The sequence below is a fragment of the Scyliorhinus canicula genome, chromosome 20 (genome assembly GCF_902713615.1).
Source record: "Scyliorhinus canicula chromosome 20, sScyCan1.1, whole genome shotgun sequence".
NCBI lineage: Eukaryota > Metazoa > Chordata > Chondrichthyes > Carcharhiniformes > Scyliorhinidae > Scyliorhinus > Scyliorhinus canicula.
In genome coordinates, this window is record NC_052165.1 from 43071066 (window position 1) to 43095531 (window position 24466).

General features: G+C 51.6%; 1 protein-coding gene across 1 annotated transcript in view; it reads left to right on the top strand.

Moving 5' to 3' along the window:
* Positions 1-17217: 17217 nt before the first annotated feature.
* Positions 17218-24466, top strand: part of fgfr1op2 (FGFR1 oncogene partner 2) — a 34814-nt gene continuing 27565 nt past the window's right edge. Inside the window, exon 1 of the mRNA XM_038780936.1 lies at positions 17218-17353. The gene's annotated coding sequence lies outside the window, so the exon portion shown is untranslated. The remainder of the gene's footprint in view (positions 17354-24466) is intronic.

Consider the following 24466-nt stretch of genomic DNA (forward strand, 5'->3'; position numbering starts at 1 on the left):
GCACAGAAAAGGCCCTTCGGCCCATCGCATCTGCACTGTTGAAAAACAACCACCTAACCACTCTAGTCCCATTTTCCAGCACTTGGCCCATAGCCTTATATGTCCTGCAATCGCAAGTGCACATCTAAATACTTCTTCAATGTTATGAGGGTGTTTGCCTTCACCACCCTTTCAGGCAGCAAGTTCCAGACTCCTACCACCCTCTCAGCAAAAATGTTTTTCCTCACATCCCCTCTAAACCTCCTGCCCTTTCCCCAACATCTATGCCGTCTGGTCATTGACCCCTCCACCAAGGAGAAAGATTTGTTCCTGTATATTTTATCTATGCCCCTCATAATTTTTTACGTCTACACTAATAATAATAATCTTTATTATTGTCAAAAGTAGGCTTACATTAACACTGTTAATGTGTTACTGTGAAAAGTCTTTAGCCGTCATATTGCAGCGCCTGTTCGGGTACACTGAGGGAGCATTCAGAATGTCCAATTCACCTAACAGCGCGTCTTTCGGGACTTGTGGGAGGAAACTGGAGCACCTGGAGTAAACCCACACAGACACGGGAAGAACGTGCAAACTCCGACAGACAGTGACCCAAGCAGGAATCGAACCTGGGACCCTGGCGCTGTGGAGCAACAGTGCTAACCACTGTGTTCCAGTGCAGTCCATTTTCATTCATCTATTACGCCTAGAATGAGGCACCAAAGGGATAGCAACAGTATCCGCAACCCTTCTTGTTCAAAAAAGCCAAGTATTTACTTGGCTTATTCCCAAACTCATACAATTTTTGCTTTGCGAACTCTAGACTCCTCCCAGTGTCAGCGGGGAATCAAGGATTGCCCTAGCTGCATTAACTTTCCTCAACAACTACCTGCCAGGAACCCTCCTTTATTCCTCTTTGACTATAGACAATCTAACCTCCAAGCGATGCTGATTTTCCAGCATTCTCCACCTTTTGTTGACTGCATAAGAAATAACCAACACCCGACCATAAGCTTTTCAGGCCTTCCCCAGAGTAGAGGGGGTAGCATCCGAAGGGGAATGAACCAAGTATAACACCTCAAACTCCTTCTTAAAATACATAGTAATTTATGCCCAAGCAGGGGAGGTATTGAAACATCATGACTTAGATTGAGGGGGCAGGACCACAGTGCTCCCTATGGAGCAGGAGGACACCAAATGTAGGATTGCCTTGGGCACAAATAAAATAGTAAATTCTAGTATAACACTAATGAGAGGCTGAGCAAAATGTAAATTCTTTATCTTTAAGATGTAAGATGCTCCACACATCCAGGTATCCCACCTCCCCACATACTGATGTGAACGCCCTGACTTGTAGAGTGGGAGGATTTCTAGTTACTGGGAGCTTGTCCATCAAGGGGTTCAGAAGACAATTAAAGTCTCCACCCACAAAAGAATTGGCCTGAAGCCAACTCTGCAGAGTCCATAAAGACTTTAGTGACAAACTCCAGGGAGTAATTCGGCAAGCTATATACATTCATCATGTACAAGGCCCTTAACAATCACATCAATAAGTAGTTTTTCACCAGTAAGGGAACTGTGGGAATAAGGCAGGAAAGTGGAGTTGAAGATTATAACATCAGATCAGTTATGATCTCATTGAATGGCAGAGCAGACTCAATGAGCTGAATGGCCTACATCTTATGGTCTCATGGAGGTAAAGCCAGGAGTTAGCATGTAAGTACGTAGTTAGCCCTATGTTAATATTAAAGGAGTGTGAGGGTAGAGAGTCCTGGGGATGTGTATGCACAATCTTTGAAAGTGACAGGACAGGTTTACAAAGTAATTAATAAAGTACATGGGATCCTGAGCTTTATAAGTAGAGGAGTAGAATACAAAAGTCATGAGGTTATGCTGAACTAACATAAAATACTAGTTTGGCCACAGTTGGAGTATTGTGCCTCATCCTGGGCACTACATATTAGAAAGAACGTGAGGGTTTTGGAGACGGTACAGCAGTGATTTACGAGAAAGGTTCCAGGATGAGGGATGGTTGTTTGGCAGTTACATGGAGAAACTGCAGAAGCTGGAATTGTTCTCCTTAGGACATAAAAGATAAAGAGGTGATGTGATGGTAGCTTTTTAATTTATACTGCCCCAATGGCTAATTTAAAGAGATTGTTAAAAGAACCAGAGGCAGCATTAGAACAAACTCCATTACACAATGTGTGCTTCCTATATTAAGCTCTGCCTGATAGGCGAATGGATACGGATTCAATTTGAAAGGAATTCATTCATGGGAAGTGGGTATCACTGGCTGGACCAGCGTTTCTTGCTTTGATAGGCCACAAACGAGTTTGAACCAAGTTGGTCAGAAGAAAACTTGGTTTATTGCAGAGCAATTATATATCAGATCCCAGCTGGGTCTGCTTTGTCATTTCCATACCTGGCTGACTTTATACAAATCTCAATCATGGGGCCCTTGGGCTCCACGAGTGGGAGCTCGTATTTGGCGAGACTCATGGGGAGACTGATTGTTCCAACTCCGTAGGTCTCGTGTGGGTTATTACATCCCCCCATCAAAGTCTGAAGACTCTTCTGATAACTGAGGAGTAAGAGAGCATTGGACTCTCTTCGCCCAAGGCTGTGCTTCCTGCACTTGCAGGGCTGGATCAGAGAATCCCGCCCATTATCTCTACACCATAACGGATGGTTTAGGTTTGAAGAGTTGTCCCACTAGGGTCACCAATTGTTCAAAAGCTCTAGTGTCCAGAGCTGCAGGATGTGCCAGGCTTTATATCACTCCATAAGTATGCAATCCACAGGCAGTCAGTAATATCAGTGTCTTGTCAGTCAACATCTGTGATAGTGAACACACGGAAAAAGTAACACATGCGTTCTGCATACTGTGTCCAATCTTCTCAGCTTGTATCAAATACGCCCAATCTTCTGAACAAAGGCATATCTGCAATAGAAAAGAAAGTCTCCAACCTTAGTCCAGCGGTGGAAAGGAAGTGGCTGTTCACTATACGGTGAATCGCAGCATCGACAGTAATCCAGTGTTATCCTCATCGCCAATTTAGTAGGCTACAAACGAGTCGGTCAAAAGAAAGCTTGGTTCATTGCAAAGCAATTATATGTACAATACATGGAAGGAGATCATATTACCATTCCCTGGCCATAGGCCAGAGTGCTATACAGACAACTTATATTATGGTGACTACATTCACCACATTCACCCCCTGTTATAAAATGAAGTCTAGCGGGGGTGAAGTGGGGTCATCATATGTTCAGTCTGTCTGGAGGCTGGATAGTTCTTTTGGACCTCCTTAGCTCTGCGGTGCGGTGGGTGCGGACGTTGTAATTGTTGACTCCGAGAGGGTGTTGACATGGGAACTAGGTCTCGGAGGGAGACCGTATCTTGCCGTCCGTCTTGGTGCGCGACGTAGGCATATTAGGGGTTGGCGTGTAGCAGCTGGACCCTCTCGGCCAGGGGGTCGGTCTTATGGCTCCTCGTATGCTTCCGGAGAAGGACAGGTCCGGAGTTGTCAGCCAGGATGGAAGCGAGACCCCGGAGATGGACTTCCTAGGGAAGAGAAACAAACGGTCATGAGGGGTATCGTTCGTGGCTGTGCAGAGGAGCGATCTAATGGAGTGGAGCGCGTCAGGGAGGACCTCCTGCCAGTGGGGGGGGGGGGGGGGGGGGGGGGGGGGGGGTCAGTAAACTTCTAGACCGGAGGGCCAGACGGACAGCCTTCCATAACGTCGCATTCACCCTCTCCACCTGCCCGTTTCCCTGCGGGTTATAACTCATAGTGCTGCTTGAGGCGATACCCTTACTGAGCAGGTACTGACACAACTCATCGCTCATGAAAGAGGTGCCCCGGTCACTGTGGACGTATGCAGGGAAACCAAACAGGGTGAAAATGCTGTGCACTGCCTTTATAACAGTGGCTGAGTTCATGTCGGGACATGGGATAGTGAAGGGGAAGTGGGAGTACTCGTCAATGACGGTCAGGAAGTATATATTATGGTAGGTGGAAGGGAGGGGCCCTTTGAAGTCAATGCTGAGGCACTCAAAGGGCCGGGAGGCCTTTACCATGTGGGCCTTGTCTGGCTGGTAGAAATGCGGTTTCCACTCCGCACAGACTTGGCAATCCCTGGTCATGGCCCTGACCTCCTCGATGGAGTAGGGCAGGTTGCGGGTCTTAATAAAGTGGATAAGCCGAGGGACCCCCGGGTGACAGAGGTCATTTTGGATAGCCTGAAGTCGGTCGGCTTGCGCGCTGGCACATGTGCCGCAGGACAGGGCATCTGAGGGCTCTTTCAGCTCCCCAGGACGATACTTGATATCGTAGGTATAGGTGGAGAGTTCGATTCTCCACCTCATGATTTTGTGGTTTTTAATTTTGCCCCGTTGTGCGTTGTCGAACATAAAGGCTACCAACCGTTGGTCGGTGACGAGGGTGAACCTCCTACTGGTTAGGTAGTGCCTCCATTGCCGCACAGCTTCCACAATGGCTTGCGCTTCCTTCTCGACAGCGGAGTGTCGAATCTCGGAGGCGTGAAGCGTTCTAGAAAAGAAGGCTACTGGCCTGCCCGCCAGGTTGAGGGTGGGCGGCCAGGGCGATGTCTGGCGCATCGCTCTCTACTTGGAACGGGATGGACCCATCCACCGCATGCATCGTGGCTTTGGCAATATCTGCCTTGATGCGGCTGAAGGCCGCGCAGGCCTCAGCCGTCAGGGGGAAGATAGTGGCCTTGGTAAGTGGGTGGGCTTTGTCCGCATAGTTGGGGACCCACTGGGCATAGTAGGAGAATAGCCCCAGGCAGCATTTGAGGGCCTTGAGGCTGTGCGGAGGGGGAAGTTCTTTGAGGGGGCGCATGCGGTCGGGGTCCGGCCCGAGAACCCCGTTTTCCACGACATAGCCGAGGATGGCTAGCTGGGTTGTGCGGAAAATGCATTTCTCTTTGATATATGTGAGGTTGAGGGATTGGGCGGCCTGGAGGAACCTCTGGAGGTTGGCGTCGTGGTCCTGCTGATCATGGCCGCAGATGGTAACATTGTCCAAGTGCGGGTATGTAGCCCGCAGCCCGTACCGGTCCACCATTCGGTCTATCGTTCTCTGGAAAACCGAGACCCCATTAGTGACGCCAAAGGGGACCCTGAGGAAGTGGAAGAGTTGGCCGGCTGCTTCAAAAACAGTGTAGTGGTGATCTTCCGGGTGGATCGGGAGCTGGTGATAGGCAGACTTCAGATCTACCGTGGAGAACACCCGGTACTGTGCAATCTGGTTGACTATCTCCGCTATGCGGGGGGTGGGCATACGCATCAAGTTGCGTGACCCGGTTAATGGTCTGGCTATAGTCCACAACCGTCCGATTCTTTTCCCCGGTCCTGACAACCACCACTTGTGCCCTCCAGGGGCTGTTGCTGGCCTCGATGACGCCCTCCCTCAAGAGTCGGTGGACCTCCGACTTGATAAAAGCCATGTCTTGTGCACTGTACCACCTGCTCCTGGTGGCAACGGGCTTACAGTCAGGGGTGAGATTCGCAAAGAGGGAAGGGGGGGTGACCTTAAGGGACGCGAGGCTACATATTGAGGGGGGGTAGGGGTCTGCCGAATTTTAGGGTCAGGCTTCGGTGACTGCATTGGAAGTCGAGTCCAAGCAGTAGAGGGGTGCAGAGGTGAGGGAGGTCATACAGTTTAAAATGGGCGTACTCAGCGCCCTCTATCATGAGGTTCGCAACACAGCACCCCCGGATCGGTACCGAATGGGATCCGGAGGCAAGGGGGATTGTCTGGTCCACGGGATAGATGTGGAGGAAGCAGCGCCTTACTCCCGGAGTCGAAAAGACAGGGGATCTCGTGCCCATTGACCCGGATGGCCATCATCAAATTCTTTAGATGTTTTGGCCGCGACTGGTCAAGGGTAGTCTGCGTGGTCGGAGGTATCGGGTTTGCAAGAAGGCGGCTCCCAAGTGTCGCACGTGTCGGGCCGGGTTGAAGATGGTGACCAAGATGGCCGCCCCCATCGGTCGCACGTGTTGGTTGGTGCTGAAGGTGGTGGCCAATATGGTCGCCCTCAGGTCGCACGTGTTGGGCTGAGTTAAAGATGGCGGCCCCCACGAGCTGCACAAGGCGGATGACGCGTCTGAAGGGCGTGGTGCCGGCAGGCACGCAGCCACATTGTGGGGTCTGTGGGCCTTTGAGTCCGTGGATCGGGCCTGGTATGCTTTTGACTTTGGGACTTTGGATCGGGCCAGACAGACTCTGGCGAAATGTCCCTTTTTGCCGCAGTCGCTGCATGTCACGGTGCGGGCTGAGCAACGCTGTCGGGGGGTGTTGGCCCTGCCCACAGAAGTAGCAAAATGGTCCCCCGGGCTGCACAGGCAGCTGCGCAACACAGGCCTGAGACGTAGTCGGGTCTGGTGAAGGCCGTGTCTGTGGTGCCCACAAGGGTTTCACTGGGTCTGGCGGGAACACACGGAGGCTCTGGTAGGCCACCTCTAGGCCACCATGTCCTGTAGATCAGTGGCCCCATTTTCCAGCAGTCGCTGCCGGATGTAGTTAGACCGGACCCCAGCCACGTAAATGTCCTAGATCATCAGGTTCATGTGCTCATCGGCCTTCACATCCCTGTAGTTGCAGTTGCGGGCGAATAGAGTCAGGTTCTCTAGATATTCGTCCAGCGATTCCCCGGCGCATTGTCGGCGGGTAGTGAGGAGATGCCGCATGAACACTTCGTTCACAGGCTTCACGAACTGTTTCTTTAGAATCGCGACCGCTGCTTCATACGTGGCTGCGTCCTCAATCGTTCCCGAGATTCGGTGGCTCACCCGGGCGTGGAGGAGGCGCAGCTTGCTGGCGTCGGAGGGAGGCATTTCAAAGGAGTCGAGGTAGGTCTCAAAACAGCGGAGCCAGTGGGAGAAAATTTCTTTAGCTTCTGCTGCTCGTGCGTCGAGTTCCAGTTTATCAGGCTTCAGAGCGGCCTCCATAGTGATGTCATAGAACATAGAACAGTGCAGCACAGAACAGGCCCTTCGGCCCTCGATGTTGTGCCGAGCAATGATCACCCTACTTAAACCCACGTAACCCGTATACCCGTAACCCAACAATCCCCCCCATTAACCTTACACTACGGGCAATTTAGCATGGCCAATCCACCTAACCCGCACATCTTTGGACATCGTTGGATAATAAATTGGTGTACCATCAATTCACTACAAGACGATGAGAGCGAGTGAACATAGGCTTTATTATCCAAGAACTTGCCTGCCTGTGACAGCTGTAACAACTGAGCGCCGCCCCTAGGCGGCCAGACTATATACCGTCCGGGGGGGGGGGGGGGGGGGGGGGGGGGGGGGGGGGGCCACCAGGGTTCCACTACAATACATGGAAAGAGATCACATTACCATTCCCTGGCCATAGGCCACAGTGCTATACAGAAAACTTATATTATGGTGAATACATTCACCACATTCAACTTCCAGAGTACCGTTTCTGTGTTAGCTGCCTCTTTAGGAGGACGGAGAAAAATGTCTCTCTGGAGCAGATGCCCCTGCAAAAAGGCAGCTTTTATATCTATAGATTTGCATTCCCATGCCTTTGTGGCCAATAGAGCCAAGAAGATCTTTAAAATAACCTTTCCTGCCATAGGTGAACCCTTAAATCCTGATCTTCTAAGTTTTCTTCAAATCCCCTTGCCACAAGCCTGGCCTTTGCCTTATAAGTTCCATCAGGAAGAACCTTTTCTGTGCAAATCCATCTGTGGGATAGAGCTCTTTGTTCCCTATCTGGTACTTCTGTGTATACCCTAAATTCACTCCCACTATGCAGTTCTTGCTGTTTGGCATCTTTGATAACTTTTTCATCTAACTTTTTAGAAGCCACCAAAATCTCACGTGCTTGCAGGCTTCTACTCCTATTAGTACACTCATGTTCTGAGATCTTGATAAACTACATCCCCTCTCGTTCTGTACTGCTACTGCTTGATCATTCCCTTCTGCTGTGAGATGTCCATTCAATAGTTCTCAACCTTTTCCTGCGGACCTATTCACTATCCAATGTACTATCCAAACTGGCACTGCGTTTCTGCGCCCTCCATTTTTGAACTTCGTGTTCCCAATCCATTGTCTTGACTCCTTCCCCTGAATGTTGTACATTCAACCAATGTTTGTACTTTCCAGTGGCCTTCCCTGCTCTGCTAATAATAGTTGTATCCTTCCATTGACTAGACGCTTCAGGCAGGTATGTCACTTTTGTACCAACTTTTGGCAGTTTTCCTTTCAGAAAAATGGCCTGTTCTAATTCATCAGAAGTGTTGTGTTCCTCTAACTATCTATATCAGTTAACTGGTCCTCATAGTTCTGTAACATGTGCGTACCAGATGACTCTGGTTCCTCGTCCTGTCTGTCTGCTCTGTCTAAATTTGAAAATTTGTAATCTGTACCCATTATCCTTGACGAATGAACCCTAACAGTTTGATTGCCATGTTACAAAATAATTGTTTTGCCATCTATGCCTATCATCTTCCCTGGGCCTTTCCATTCATTAGAATTGTCTCTCTTATAGTATACTATGTCTCCTTGCTGAAAAACGGTATTTGATGGCCGTACATTATGTCTTAAAGCTTTGCGAATTCTTTGAGACTTCTGCTTCCAAAACAGCTTTTCTACTGATATGTAATGCATTTAAATGCTCGGCAAAGGCAGATCTAATTGTAGTCCCTTCGGCCCTCGATGTTGTGCCGAGCAATGATCACCCTACTCAAACCCACGTATCCACCCTATACCCGTAACCCAACAACCCCACCCCCCCTCAACCTTACTTTTTAGGACACTACGGGCAATTTAGCATGACCAATCCACCTAACCCACACATCTTTGGACTGTGGGAGGAAACTGGAGCACCCGGAGGAAACCCACGCACACACGGGGAGGACGTGCAGACTCCGCACAGACAGTGACCCAGCCGGGAACTGAACCTGGGACCCTGGAGCTGTGAAGCATTTATGCTAACCACCATGCTACCGTGCTGCCCTTACCTTAGTGTATAGACAATGAAGACATTCTAAGTGTCCTGTCGCAAATGGGGGCCACGTGCTCAATTGTAAAATTGCCAAATTTCAAATTTGACATCCATTCCCTTAAAGATCTGACATCACCAAAAAAAAATACATAGTCGGTGGCAAAGAGTTTAATATCTTGAGTTGTCTTTCAAATGTTGCTGAAATTGTGAATTTTAGCTAAAATGTAAATAAAAGTAAAAAGCTTGTGAAACTTAATATTTCAAAATAATTTAATGACTCACATAAAACAATTAAGATTCAAGATTTGGGAGCCAGGAAAGAGGCCATCTGTAGATTACCTGGGGCACAGTGGATTGGAACTTGAACCCTGTGGCTCAGGGGAGAGAGAGAGAGGAAGAGTGTGAGTATGTCCTCTCCACTCTTCAACATTTGAAACTCAGATATAGTGTGCAAAATGAAACCTTTGTCGGAAACACAAATGGTTTGGAACGGTTTCATCTGATACTCAGTGGAGCATACATCGCAGAGTAATGCGGGTGTTTATTGGGTTTAAAAATTACACTTGCATCTATACACTAAGGTAAGACAGCTTGCCTCTTGAAGGAGATTTGTCATCCTGTAGACAGCTTTAAGTGTGATTGTGCCTGGAAAGACCCCATTGCATAATGGTTCTGGACGACCGTCACCTTGATGGCCACCAGGAGCAGGTGTCCTCCCCCATTCCCCCACGGTGCCAGGTGCGCCATGATCTGGTAGATATGTCACACTGTCTCCATGCTCAGCCGGAGTCTCGACAGCATGCCAGGACCGGCAGGTCTCAAATAATAGGCGCTGCTGGTACATGCGAGGCCTCATGCGGTGCATCCTTTTCACCTCCTCCCCTCGGCCTATTGGGTGGCCTGCTCTCCATCCTGGACCACTGCCTCTTGTTCCACTGCTGCAGCTTCCTCTTCCTCAAGCAGCTCCCAGGGCAGCGGTGACTAGCAGTAAGGCCACCATTGCTGGTTGAATTCCAATACTGAAACTGGGAACAAAGCAGTATAAAAATTATTTCTTGAGGTGTGGTTTTGTTAATTGTGCCAATGCAAATCAAAATTCAAAGTTACATGCGGGGACGTACAGACAAATGAAAGTTTAAATCCCTGAAAACTTCAAAGGCATTTGAAGACTAAGCATGGCAGGTTCAAGTACAAACCTCTTAATGTTTGCAAAGGATGCAAGAAGAACTTAAATTATCAGCTGAAGTCCTTAGCAGAAATGTAACATTGAATGACAAAGCAAGTGAGATCATGAGAACCAATCAGGCTCACATGTCGCATTAAAGGTAAGAAAAGGTGGGTCGCAAAGGTCAGCTGGATTGGGTCCCAAAGGTTGACCAGTTAGAATCATAGAATTTACAATGCAGAAGGAGGTCATTCGGCCTATCGAGTCTGCAATGTCCCTTGGAAAGAGCACCTGACTTAAGCCCATGCCTCCACCCTATCCCCACAACCCCACTTAACCTTTTGGACACTAAGGGGCAATTTAGCATGACCAATCCATCTAACCTGCACATCTTTGGACTGTGGGAGGAAACCCACGCAGACACGGGGAGAACGTGCAGACTCCGCACAGGCAGTGACCCAAGCCGGGAATCGAACCCGAGACCCTGGAGCTGTGAAGCAACTGTGCTAATCACTGTGCTACTGTGATGCCCAGTTGGTAAAAGTGGGTCGGGGGGAAAAAAGTTTGAAAAACACTGCTCCAAACCTCTCACTTTGAAGGCCAATGTACTATTTGACTTCTTTGCCACCTACTGCATTTGCATGTTGACCTTCAATGACTGGCATACAAGGCCAATCATGTCTCATTGCACATTTCCCTCTCTCAATTTATAGCCATCCAGATAATAATCTGCCTTCCTGTTTTTGCTACAAAAGTAGATTACCTCGCATTTCTACGTTTTATACTATACTGCATCAGCCATGCATCTGCCTACTCACTCAACTTGTCCAAATCACATCAAAGCATCTCTGCATTCTACTCACAGTTCACCCTCCCACATAGCATTGTGTCGTCTGCAAAATTGGGGATATTATATTTAGTAGTAGTAGCAGTAGATAACGGGGAGCCGATGGATGTGGTATACCTGGATTTCCAGAAAGCCTTTGACAAGGTGCCACACAAAAGGTTGCTGCATAAGATAAAGATGCATGGCATTAAGGGTAAAGTAGTAGCATGGATAGAGGATTGGTTAATTAATAGAAAGCAAAGAGTTGGGATAAATGGGTGTTTCTCTGGTTGGCAATCAGTAGCTAGTGGTGTCCCTCAGGGATCCGTGTTGGGCCCACAATTGTTCACAATTTACATTGATGATTTGGAGTTGGGGAACAAGGGCAATGTGTCCAAGTTTGCAGATGACACTAAGATGAGTGGTAAAGCGAAAAGTGCAGAGGATACTGGAAGTCTGCAGAGGGATTTGCATAGGTTAAGTGAATGGGCTCGGGTCTGGCAGATGGAATACAATGTTGACAAATGTGAGGTTATCCATTTTTGTAGGAATAACAGCAAACGGGATTATTATTTAAACGATAAAATATTAAAGCATGCCGCTGTTCAGAGAGACTTGGGTGTGCTAGTGCATGAGTCACAGAAGGTTGGTTTACAAGTGCAACAGGTGATTAAGAAGGCAAATGGAATTTTGTCCTTCATTGCTAGAGGGATGGAGTTTAAGACTAGGGAGGTTATGTTGCAATTGTATAAGGTGTTAGTGCGGCCACACCTGGAGTATTGTGTTCAGTTTTGGTCTCCTTACTTGAGAAAGGACGTACTGGCACTGGAGGGTGTGCAGAGGAGATTCACTAGGTTAATCCCAGAGCTGAAGGGGTTGGATTATGAGGAGAGGTTGAGTAGACTGGGACTGTACTCGTTGGAATTTAGAAGGATGAGGGGGGATCTTATAGAAACATTTAAAATTATGAAGGGAATAGATAGGATAGATGCGGGCAGGTTGTTTCCACTGGCGGGTGACAGCAGAACTAGGGGGCATAGCCTCAAAATAAGGGGAAGTAGATTTAGGACTGGGTTTAGGAGGAACTTCTTCACCCAAAGGGTTGTGAATCTATGGAATTCCTTGCCCAGTGAAGCAGTTGAGGCTCCTTCATTACATGTTTTTAAGGTAAAGATAGATAGTTTTTTGAAGAATAAAGGGATTAAGGGTTATGGTGTTCGGGCCGAAAAGTGGAGCTGAGTCCACAAAAGATCAGCCATGATCTAATTGAATGGCGGAGCAGGCTCGAGGGGCCAGATGGCCTACTCCTGCTCCTAGTTCTTATGTTCTTATGTTCCCTCATCTAAATAATTAATACATATTGTAATAGCTGGAGTGCAAGCACCAACCCCACTAGTCACTGCCTGCCATTTGGAAAAAGTGTCGCTTATTCCTACACTTTGTTTCCTGTCTGCCAAACAGTTTTCTATGCATCTGAATACTCTACCCCCAATCCCAAATGCTTTACTTTTACACATTAATTGCTTATGTGGGACTTTGTCGAAAGCCTTCTAAAAGTCCAAATAAATTACCTACCCTGGCTCTCCTCATCAACTATACTTGTTACACTTTTGAAGAATTCCAGTAGATTTGTCAAGCATGAATTATCTTTCACAAATCCATGCTGACTCTGTCTGATTTTGCCACTGTTTTCCAAGTGCTCTGCTGTCAAATCTTTTATAATGGACTTTAGAATTTTGCCCAGCACTGATGTCAGGCTAACTAGTCTATAATTGCCTGTTTTCTCTCTACCTCCCTTTTTAAATAGTGGGGTTACATTAGCTACCCTCCAATCTGTAGGAACTATTCCATTATCTATAGAATCATGGAGGATGACCACCAACGCATCCCCTATTTCTAGCGCCACTTCCTTAAATACTTTGAGATGGAGATTAATAGGCCCTGGAGATCTATTGACCTGCAATCCCATCAATTTCCCCAAAACAGCATTTCCTTACTAGTACTGATTTCATCCAGTTCTTCCCTCTCACTAAACCCTGGGTTCCTCAACATTTCTGGTATTTTATTCATGTCCTTCCTTGTGAAGGCAGAGCCAAAGTGTCTATTTAGTTGATCTGCAATTTCTTCGTTCATCATTATCAACTCCCCTGTTTCTTACTGTAAGGAACTTACATTTGTCTTAACCAATCTTTTTCTCTTCATATACCTATAGAAACTTTTACAGTTAGTTTTTATGTCCTCATAAGCTTACTCTCATACTCTATTTTCCCTTCATAATCAATCTTTGGTTTTTTTCTTTGCTGAATTTTAAACTGCTCCCAATCCTCAGGTCTACTGTTTTTCCTGCTCAATTTGTAAGCCTCTTCTGTACTATCTCTAATTTCCCTTTTAAGCCATGGTTTGGCTACTTTTCCACCAGACAGGAATAAACAATTGTTGCAGTTCATTGGTTTATCCACCATCATTCGCTATCCATCATAACAAATTTGTGCCTTTTACCATTCTCGTATTATGATTCAGGACCCAAGTCTCAGACTCAACTACTTCACTCTCCATGTTGATGAAGGCTTGCATCATATTATGGTCACTCATCCCCAAGTGGCCTCGCACAAATTGATTGCTACTTATTTCTTTCCCATTACACAGTACCCAATCTAGGGTGACCTGTTCTCTTGTTGGTTCCTCAATGTTTTGGTCCAAAAAATCATCCCGTATACACTCCAGGAATTGCTCCTCTGCGGTATTGTTATTAATTTAATTTGCCCAATTTATAGCTGATTAAAGGCAATCAAAATTACAGATGTTCCTTTATCGCATGCATCTCTAATTTCCTGTTTAATGCCATTCCCAACATCACCACTACAGTTTGGGGGTCTATATACAACCACCACTGAAAGGTTTTGTCCCTTAGTGTTTCTCAGCTCTACCCATACAGATTGCACATTGTCAGAGCGAATATCCTTCCTTCATTAATTTCCTCTTTAACCAGCAAAACAACTTCACCACCTTTTCCTTTCTGACTGTTCTGCCTAAATACTGAATACCCCTGGGTGTTCAGTCCCCATCCCTGGTCAAGTTGCAGCCATGTCTCCGTAATCCTGACTATATCATACCCATTTACATCTATTTTCTCCATTAATTCATCCACTTTATCGTTCACATCACAGCAGTAATGCGCTGGTGCAATCATGTGAATTTAGACAGCTAAAAGGTTATCTGATTAAAGATAGATTGATCCGAGGAGATACCACAGTGAGAGCAACTCTACTGAAAGATGAGAATTGATGCTAAAGAAAGCAATACAAAAAAATTGTGAAACATCAGCGCTGGAGTATACGTATGGGAAGACCAGGAGATATATTATGCTGAGAGACAGTGCAGGCCAAAAGAGCTTAGAAAACACAGGCAGGATGCAAATGCTGTGGAACGCAGCATGCACGAGAATAGAAGGATTGTCCAGCATGGGGAAAGCAGTGTTTCAACTGCAAGAAGCAGAATTATTTCACACACAAATGCTTTGTCAGCAAAAAAGAAAAACGTGCCAAAACAGGCAGCCACAGGAGAACTATCAACAGATTAGTCTGATTAAGAGTTACACACATTATAACAGTCTGGTCCAGTCAAGCCCAGACAACAAATGGTAAGTGACTGTCACCATAAGGACGCAGAAGGCTATATGAACAGAAAGTGTCAGATAGACATTGGTGAGTCACGCAATACTTTCACCAATCTGTGGGAAGTGGCTCAATCTGGCGATACAAAAATGAAGCCTTTGAAATTAAGATTCAGGCTAAATTATAGCATAAAAATAATAGCGAGAGGATGGGTTCATCTGACAGCCTAACGTAATGGCAAGGACGATTTTGGCAGAAATTTTCCAGCCCCTCACACCAGTGGGATCTTGGGCTGGAGTGGGGGAGGGGGTGGTGGTTGGGGGCTGGCAAAGTTGGGAAATTCCAGCCCTCAAGTTCCACATCATAGATGTGATGAAATGCCCACTCATCCTTGCTGTAATAAGCATAAAGCTTGGGCTGGTAACCCAGAACATGCCAACAGAGGAAGGACAGAGAAAAACCCCAGAGAAAGGGAGACAATATTCAAACAACCACAACATGGCTGCCAACCGCATCAGTGCAATGAGCCAAAGTTTTTAAATGTCGGCAGGAAAATATTCACATCAGAGCTGGGCAAGATTCCAGCTGAGTATGAACCTTTGAAAATGCACAATGAACTAGAGTCTTCAATGACCCAAGATGTGCGAGATCTGATCAAACAAATTACAGGGACAACACAAGATGCCAGAAGGAAAGAATGTCACCCAATTCTATAGGAGGCAACTCAAAAAGCAGGAGTTGAAAATACTTAACCAGATATACAGGCGAAAACCCCAGGAATATGCACTGACTGAACTAGTGAAACTACTCTTTCACAGAAATTAGGCAGTCAAGAAGAGATCTCACCAGCTGCACTGAGTACAGAACTACCATCAATCCCAGAGGTCCATTCCCACAGGAACAACAGTCACCAAAGCAACAAGAGCCATAGGAACGACACTGTCTGGACAAGGGACATCACCCAGACATATAGCCAATGCCAACACGCACAAGGACCATTAAGAGACCTGTATGATTTAAAGACTAAGGATGCAATGTGTAATAAGCCCACAGAGGCAGATGTCCCTTCAGAATCCCTTTTATTAAAAAAAACCAACAGCAGTATTCATGGAACCATCAATTCACTAGACACGTGCTTTAAGATATGAACAGTGGTTTTAATCTACTTACAACAGAGCCAGCCTGTTCCGCATTGAACTCTCGATGAACTGAACGACTGGCTCTGAGCATTGGTATTTATACAGCAGTCCAGGGGGAGGAGTCGTGGGCGGAACCAAGGGTGGAGCCCTGTACAAACTCCTAAGCATTCCCAGCGCTACTCCCCCTAGTGGTCGGGCAACGCAACTGCGCTTACAAATGCATGGTCTCATGTATATACAATAGTGTGAATTACGGAGTTACATTCACCACAAGTATAACCATGTACATTCCATTTGCTAACTGGGAGTACAGAGGATCTGACACTACCTATTATATACAATAAGAAGTCTTACAACACCAGGTTAAAGTCCAACAGGTTTGATTCACACACGAGCTTTCGGAGCACAGCTCCTTCCTCAGGTGAAGGAAGGAGCTGAGGAAGGAGCTGCGCTCCGAAAGCTCGTGTTTGAATCAAACCTGTTGGACTTTAACCTGGTGTTGTAAGACTTCTTACTGTGCTCACCCCAGTCCAATGCCGGCATCTCCACATCATAATATATACAAAGAAGAGGTTCCCTGATTGGCCCACTAACCAGGGAACTCGTATTCCAATTGGCCAATCTCAAAAACCTGGTCTCGATCATTACGCAATGCATGTGCGTTAACTGGCTAGCAGAACAAATGGCGTTAATGCATGAAAACAGTGGGTGTTGAGTGGGAATGTTGGGTCAATCAGTCGCACAGCATTGTGCATGCAAATGTATCTTTTTTGTTCGCAAGGTTAAAGATGTCTGTATCTTTAGTTCAAATGAAAGGCGGATGTTTGCGCTTTGAAATGCAACCAGTCTGATTGAGCACCTCAGGCTTTCTGCAGTCAGGTGGCTATGCCATGTGTCTGACTCTGACCATGATGTGGAGATGCCGGCGTTGGACTGGGGTGAGCACAGTAAGAAGTCTTACAACACCAGGTTAAAGTCCAACAGGTTTGTTTCAAACACGAGCTTTCGGAGCACGGCTCCTTCTTCACCTGAAGAAGGAGCCGTGCTCCGAAAGCTCGTGTTTGAAACAAACCTGTTGGACTTTAACCTGGTGTTGTAAGACTTCTATCTGACTCTGACAGCAGACCTCTTAAGATCAGTTGAATAAAGCCCCTCGCAGAAACACACAGAAATGAAGACGGCTGTCCTTATACTTGCAGCAAATATATTGATGTTGGGTTAAGAGTGGAAGGAGGCTTGTGTGGGACATGAAGACCCATCTGGACGGTAGGCTTGAACTGTTTCTTTATCGGATCACTGGGAATATAGGAGCAGAGACCATTTAGCCCCTTGAGCCTGTAGTGCAATTCAATGAGATCATCACTGATCTGCTCCATAATTTCAACGCAAACAACATTGCTCCGGTCTCCTGAACTTCTATTCCAGTTCCCGCCACTAACCCGCAGGTCACAGCGCCACCTCTGGCCCAGAAGGAAAAATCCTCGAGCCTCGCGCACGCGCACCGTAAGGAACAACAACACCCGGCGATCACCACGCAGTGCCGTGGGGAGGCGGCTCGCTGCGTTTCCGGTTCCGGGTAAAGGCTGTCGTGAGCTTCATGGAAGTGGCCGCCAAATGAGGTGAGCCCGGCGGCAGAGCGGGTTTCGCGGGGGGGAAGAGAGCGGGGCGGGAGGGAGATGCCAACTCAGGACACCACCCGCCGGGGTCCGGAGCGAAAATGGCGCCTCGGTTGAAGATGGCGCCACACGGGGTGTCCCGGGCTGCGGTGCAGGGAGACCGGGGCCAGAGGGTGCCGGAGCCCCCCGCCCGCCCTGGAATTCGCCCCATCCTCCTGGGACACATCCCCCCCCCCCCCCCCCGACTCCTATTTCCCCGGGAGCCGCAATACCCAGGGCTGCCCAGGAACCTACAGTACAGAAGGAGGCCATTCGGCCCATTGAGTGTATACTGACCCTCTGAAGGAACACCCTACCTAGGCCCACTCCTTCACCGTAACCCTGCACATTGATCATACCCAATCCACCTAACCTGCACATCTTTGGACTGGAAGGGATTGGAGCACCCAGAGGGAACCCACGCAGACACTGGGAGAAAGTCCAACCTCCGCACAGTCACCCGAGGTCGAAATTGAACCCGGGTCTCTGGCTCTGAGGCAGCAGTGCTAACTGCTGCCCAATACCCTCCCCTACCCCCTTCCCAATCCCTACCCCCTCCCCCCCCAATCCCTACCCCCCTCCCCCCCCAATCCCTACCCCCTCCCCCCCCAATCCCTACCCCCTCCCCCCCCAATCCCTACCCCCTCCCCCCCAATCCCTACCCCCCTCCCCCCCAATCCCTACCCCCTCCCCCCCAATCCCTACCCCCTCCCCCCCAATCCCTACCCCCTCCCCCCCAATCCCTACCCCCTTCCCCCCCAATCCCTACCCCCTTCCCCCCCAATCCCTACCCCCTTCCCCCCCAATCCCTACCCCCTTCCCCCCAATCCCTACCCCCTTCCCCCCCCAATCCCTACCCCCTTCCCCCCCAATCCTACCCCTCCCCCCCAATCCCTACCCCCTTCCCCCCCAATCCCTACCCCCTTCCCCCCCAATCCCTACCCCCTTCCCCCCCAATCCCTACCCCCTTCCCCCCCAATCCCTACCCCCTTCCCCCCCCAATCCCTACCCCCTTCCCCCCCAATCCCTACCCCCTTCCCCCCCAATCCCTACCCCCTTCCCCCCCAATCCCTACCCCCTTCCCCCCCAATCCCTACCCCCTTCCCCCCCAATCCCTACCCCCTTCCCCCCAATCCCTACCCCCTTCCCCCCAATCCCTACCCCCTTCCCCCCAATCCCTACCCCCTTCCCCCCAATCCCTACCCCCTTCCCCCCCAATCCCTACCCCCTTCCCCCCCAATCCCTACCCCCTTCCCCCCAATCCCTACCCCCCTTCCCCCCAATCCCTACCCCCTTCCCCCCCAATCCCTACCCCCTTCCCCCCCAATCCCTACCCCCTTCCCCCCCAATCCCTACCCCTTCCCCCCAATCCCTACCCCCTTCCCCCAATCCCTACCCCCTTCCCCCCAATCCCTACCCCCTTCCCCCCAATCCCTACCCCCTTCCCCCCAATCCCTACCCCCTTCCCCCCCAATCCCTACCCCCTTCCCCCCAATCCCTTCCCCCCCAATCCCTTCCCCCCAATCCCTACCCCCTTCCCCCAATCCCTACCCCCTTCCCCCCAATCCCTACCCCCTTCCCCCCAATCCCTACCCCCTTCCCCCCCCAATCCCTACCCCCTTCCCCCCAATCCCTACCCCCTTCCCCCCAATCCCTACCCCCTTCCCCCCATCCCTAACCCCTTCCCCCCAATCCCTACCCCTCCACCCAATCACTACCCCCTTCCCCCCAATCCCTACCCCCTTCCCCCCCCCAATCCCTACCCCCTTCCCCCCAGCCCTCCCCAATCCCTACCCCCCTTCCCCCCCCAATCCCTACCCCCTTCCCCCCCCAATCCCTACCCCCTTCCCCCCCAATCCCTACCCCCTTCCCCCCCCCAAATCCCTACCCCCTTCCCCCCCCCAATCCCTACCCCCCCTCCCCCCCAATCCCTACCCCCTTCCCCCCAAGCCCTACCCCCTTCCCCCCAATCCCTACCCCCTTCCCCCCAATCCCTTCCCCCTTCCCCCCAATCCCTACCCCCTTCCCCCCCAATCCCTACCCCTTCCCCCCCAATCCCTACCCTCCCCCCCAATCCCTTCCCCCCCAATCCTTCCCCCCCAATCCCCACCCCCTTCCCCCCCAATCCCTACCCCCTTCCCCCCCAATCCCTACCCCCTTCCCCCCCAATCCCTACCCCCTCCCCCCCAATCCCTACCCCCTTCCCCCCAATCCCTACCCCCTTCCCCCCCAATCCCTACCCCCTTCCCCCCCAATCCCTACCCCCTTCCCCCCAAGCCTACCCCTTCCCCCCAATCCCTACCCCCTTCCCCCCCAACCCCTACCCCCTTCCCCCCAATCCCTACCCCCTTCCCCCCCAATCCCTACCCCCTCCCCCCAATCCCTACCCCCTTCCCCCCCAATCCCTACCCCCTTCCCCCCAATCCCTACCCCCTTCCCCCCCAATCCCTACCCCCTTCCCCCCAATCCCTACCACCCCTTCCCCCCCAATCCCTACCCCCTTCCCCCCAATCCCTACACCCTTCCCCCCCAATCCCTACCCCCTTCCCCCCCAATCCCTACCCCCCTTCCCCCCCAATCCCTATCCCCTTCCCCCCCCAATCCTACCCCCTTCCCCCCAATCCCTACCCCCTTCCCCCCAATCCCTACCCCCTTCCCCCCAATCCCTTCCCCCAATCCCTACCCCCTTCCCCCAATCCCTACCCCCTTCCCCCCCAATCCCTACCCCCTTCCCCCCCAATCCCTACCCCCTTCCCCCCCAATCCCTACCCCCTTCCCCCGCCATCCCTACCTCCTTCCCTCCATCCCTACCTCCTTCCCTCCATCCCTACCTCCTTCCCTCCATCCCTACCTCCTTCCCTCCATCCCTACCTCCTTCCCTCCATCCCTTCCCCCCCAATCCCTACCCCCTTCCCCCCCCCAATCCCTACCCCCAATCCCTTCCCCCCAATCCCTTCCCCCCAATCCCTTCCCCCCCATCCCTACCCCCTTCCCCCCATCCCTACCCCCCTTCCCCCCATCCCTACCCCCTTCCCCCCCCATCCCTACCCCCCTTCCCCCCCCATCCCTACCCCCTTCCCCCCCATCCCTACCCCCTTCCCCCCAATCCCTAACCCCTTCCCCCCAATCCCTACCCCCTTCCCCCCAATCCCTACCCCCTTCCCCCCAATCCCTACCCCCTTCCCCCCAATCCCTACCCCCTTCCCCCCAATCCCTACCCCCTTCCCCCCAATCCCTACCCCCTTCCCCCCAATCCCTACCCCATTCCCCCCATCCCTACCCCCTTCCCCCATCCCTACCTCCCCAATCCCTTCCCCCAATCCCTACCCCCTTCCCCCCAATCCCTACCCCCTTCCCCCCAATCCCTACCCCCTTCCCCCCAATCCCTACCCCCTTCCCCCCAATCCCTACCCCCTTCCCCCAATCCCTACCCCCTTCCCCCCAATCCCTACCCCCTTCCCCCCAATCCCTACCCCCTTCCCCCCCAATCCCTACCCCCTTCCCCCCAATCCCTACCCCCTTCCCCCCCAATCCCTACCCCTTCCCCCCCAATCCCTACCCCCTTCCCCCCCAATCCCTACCCCCTTCCCCCCCAATCCCTACCCCCTTCCCCCCCAATCCCTACCCCCTTCCCCCCAATCCCACCCCCCTCCCCCAATCCCTACCCCCCTCCCCCCCAATCCCTACCCCCCTCCCCCCCAACCCCAATCCTCCCCCCCCCCCCCCTCCCCAGAGCAGCTGATAGTGACCAACTCCTTAAAGTAAAGAATAAAGTAATCCTCATCTCTTAAGGAACCACTCAATCAACCCTCCTCAAGTTGAACTTAACCTTCTTAAGTTACAATGTGGAGATGCCGGCGTTGGACTGGGGTGAGCACAGTAAGAAGTCTTACAACACCAGGTTAAAGTCCAACCTGTTGGACTTTAACCTGGTGTTGTAAGACTTCTTACTGTTCTTAAGTTACAGTAACACCATCCGATCCCCCAGCCACACTGAGCAGCAGGGTAGAGAAGTTGACCTCCACCCCAACAGGACCTATCTGTGAGCACTCAGCGAGGTGAGCATTGGCAATATTTTGCTTGTCACATTTATAATGGGTGGAGGGAGCTCGGTGACCCACGGGCTCAGGTGGGGGCAAGACCTCAGCTAAATGAGGGCTTGGGTGGACAAGTGTGGGGGTTCAGTTGGATGAGTGGGCTGGGTGGGGGGCCCAGCGGGGGTGGCAGGTGAACAAGTGGGTGGGGGAGGCAGGAGAGGGGGTGGGGGCCCCGGAGGGTGAGAGAAAGGTTGGGGGCGCCTGGAGGCTGGAATTAGACCCAGGTCCCTGGTGCTGTGAGGCAATAGTGTTAACCACTGTGTCACCTCCTGCTCACCTGAGCCACCCCTTCACCCAGCCCACACCCCTTGACCTGGACACACTCCTACAACCTTCCGCATGTGGCCTCTGCACTCACCCAAATTCACTCCCCACCCAAATGAAAGTAGGAGATGCGATCAATAAGTTTGCAGATGACACGGAAATAGCAAAGAGGAAAAGCCTTAGATTACAGGACAATACTGTGAGGTTCGTCCAATGGGCAGAACAGTGGCAAATGGAATTTAACCCTAAAAATTGGGAGGTGATGCATTTGGGAAGGGCTAAGAAAGCCATAGAATGCACAATGAACAGTAGGACGCTTGGAAGTACAGAGGACCTGAAGGACCTTGGGGTGCATTTCCAAAGATCCCTGAAGGCAGCAGGACAGGTTGATATGGTGGTTAAGGAGGGATCATTGCCTCTTATGAGCCGAGGCATAGAATACAAGAGCAGATAGGTCATGATGGAGCTGTAAAACTATATAGGCCATACTGGAGTACTGTGCAGTTCACCAGGAAGGTGGTGATTGCCCTCGAGATGGTGCAGAGGTGGGCTGGTGCATTTCAGCTATGAAGAGAGGCTGGTTAGGCTGAGGTTGCTTTCCTTAGAGCAGGGTAGGCTGAGGGGGTCCTGAAGAAGCTGTACAAAATTGAGGGATACAGATCGGTTAAATAGGAAAGGTAAATAAACAGGAAAAATTTACGATGAGGGGCGAAGACTTGAGGAATAACTTTTTTATCCAGAAGGTGGTGGGAATCTGGCACTCAGCCTGAAAGATTGGTAGAAGTGGGAACCCTCACAACATTTGAGATGCATTTAGATGAGCACTTGAAATGCCATAACATTCATGGCCAGGGACATGGTGCTGAAATAATGGATGAGAATGGATCGGTTCTTGATGGCTGGTGCAGACCTGATGGACCATAGAGCCTCTTTTTGTGCTGTAAAACGCAATGACTATGGTTTAATGAACCTCACTGGAACTCCTTGCCCGAGACCCCAGTCCCTTGGCAAAGCATCGCCCAGACAAAAACCCTCTTCTTCCAGTGCCCCAACCCCCTGCAGCCTGGCCCCCTTGTCTGCCCAGCTCATCCCCATTCTCCCCCACTCCCCCCCCCCCCCCCCCCAAACGCACGTCCGGGCACACCCTCCATCCTTGCTGACCTGGGCCCACCCACTACCTCGTCCACCCAGGATCGCCCAAGCCCAATTGACTTGCCTGTTCGGCCCCCCAGCCCTTTTGGCCCGCCCTGGCAACGAAAGGAAGAAATAAAGGGTCGCACACTGTTCCCGTGCGTGTGTCGTACCTTTTCCTCTTGGAAGGCGCGAATCGGTTGCACCTAGGTTGCAAATCTAGTTGAACCCGGTACCTGATGCCCTGTCAGGAGGAAAGCCGCATACCCCCCCCCCCCCCCGTCAGACTCCCGCCCGCCCAGGCCCCTCCCTTTTCAACCCCCCTATCCCCACTTTCGCCCGCTGAGGCCACCACTTTTCATTACTTGCCCGAGGCCAAAATCCACAGGGCCTAGCCCTGATCTTTGGCAGCCCAACTCCTGCCTGCCTGGGCACTTCCCTTGCTGGCCTGGGCATCCCTGTCCACTCAGCCCGGGTTTAATTCCGACCTCGGGTAACTGTCTGTGCGGAGTTTGGACTTTCTCCGTGTGTCTGCATGGTTTTCTCTGGGTGCTCCAACTCTTTTCCCCTCCCACCTTTTCGCCCACCCGGCCATTCCGCCCTCGCCATTTTCACTCCCCAGCTGGCCGCAGCCCCTGCTTTTCGCAAAACCGCTCTCGCCTGCTGTGGGGCCTCTCGCCTGCTTACTCCCATTTACCCTCCAGGGCCCCCAACCTGTCTGTCAGCCTCTGAGGCCCCCCTCTTGCCCCCCCTCCCCTGCTCTCTTGCCCCCCCCTCCCCTGCTCTCTTGCCCCCCTCCCCTGCTCTCTTGCCCCCCCTCCCCTGCTCTCTTGCCCCCCCTCCCCTGCTCTCTTGCCCCCCCTCCCCTGCTCTCTTGCCCCCCCTCCCCTGCTCTCTTGCCCCCCCTCCCCTGCTCTCTTGCCCCCCCCTCCCCTGCTCTCTTGCCCCCCCTCCCCTGCTCTCTTGCCCCCCTCCCCTGCTCTCTTGCCCCCCCTCCCCTGCTCTCTTGCCCCCCCTCCCCTGCTCTCTTGCCCCCCTCCCCTGCTCTCTTGCCCCCCCTCCCCTGCTCTCTTGCCCCCCCTCCCCTGCTCTCTTGCCCCCCCCTCCCCTGCTCTCTTGCCCCCCCTCCCCTGCTCTCTTGCCCCCCCTCCCCTGCTCTCTTGCCCCCCCTCCCCTGCTCTCTTGCCCCCCCTCCCCTGCTCTCTTGCCCCCCCTCCCCTGCTCTCTTGCCCCCCCTCCCCTGCTCTCTTGCCCCCCCTCCCCTGCTCTCTTGCCCCCCCTCCCCTGCTCTCTTGCCCCCCCTCCCCTGCTCTCTTGCCCCCCCTCCCCTGCTCTCTTGCCCCCCCTCCCTGCTCTCTTGCCCCCCCTCCCCTGCTCTCTTGCCCCCGCTCCCCTGCTCTCTTGCCCCCGCTCTCTTGCCCCCTGCTCTCTTGCCCCCCCCTTCCCCTCCCACCAAAGCGCCCCATCCAGCCCACTCGTCCAACTGAGGCCCCCCCCCCCCCGGCTGAGCTCTTGCCCCCGCCTGAGCCTCTGGGTCCCCGAACCCCCTCCACCCATCGTATGCACTTGCAACTTGTTATAAATA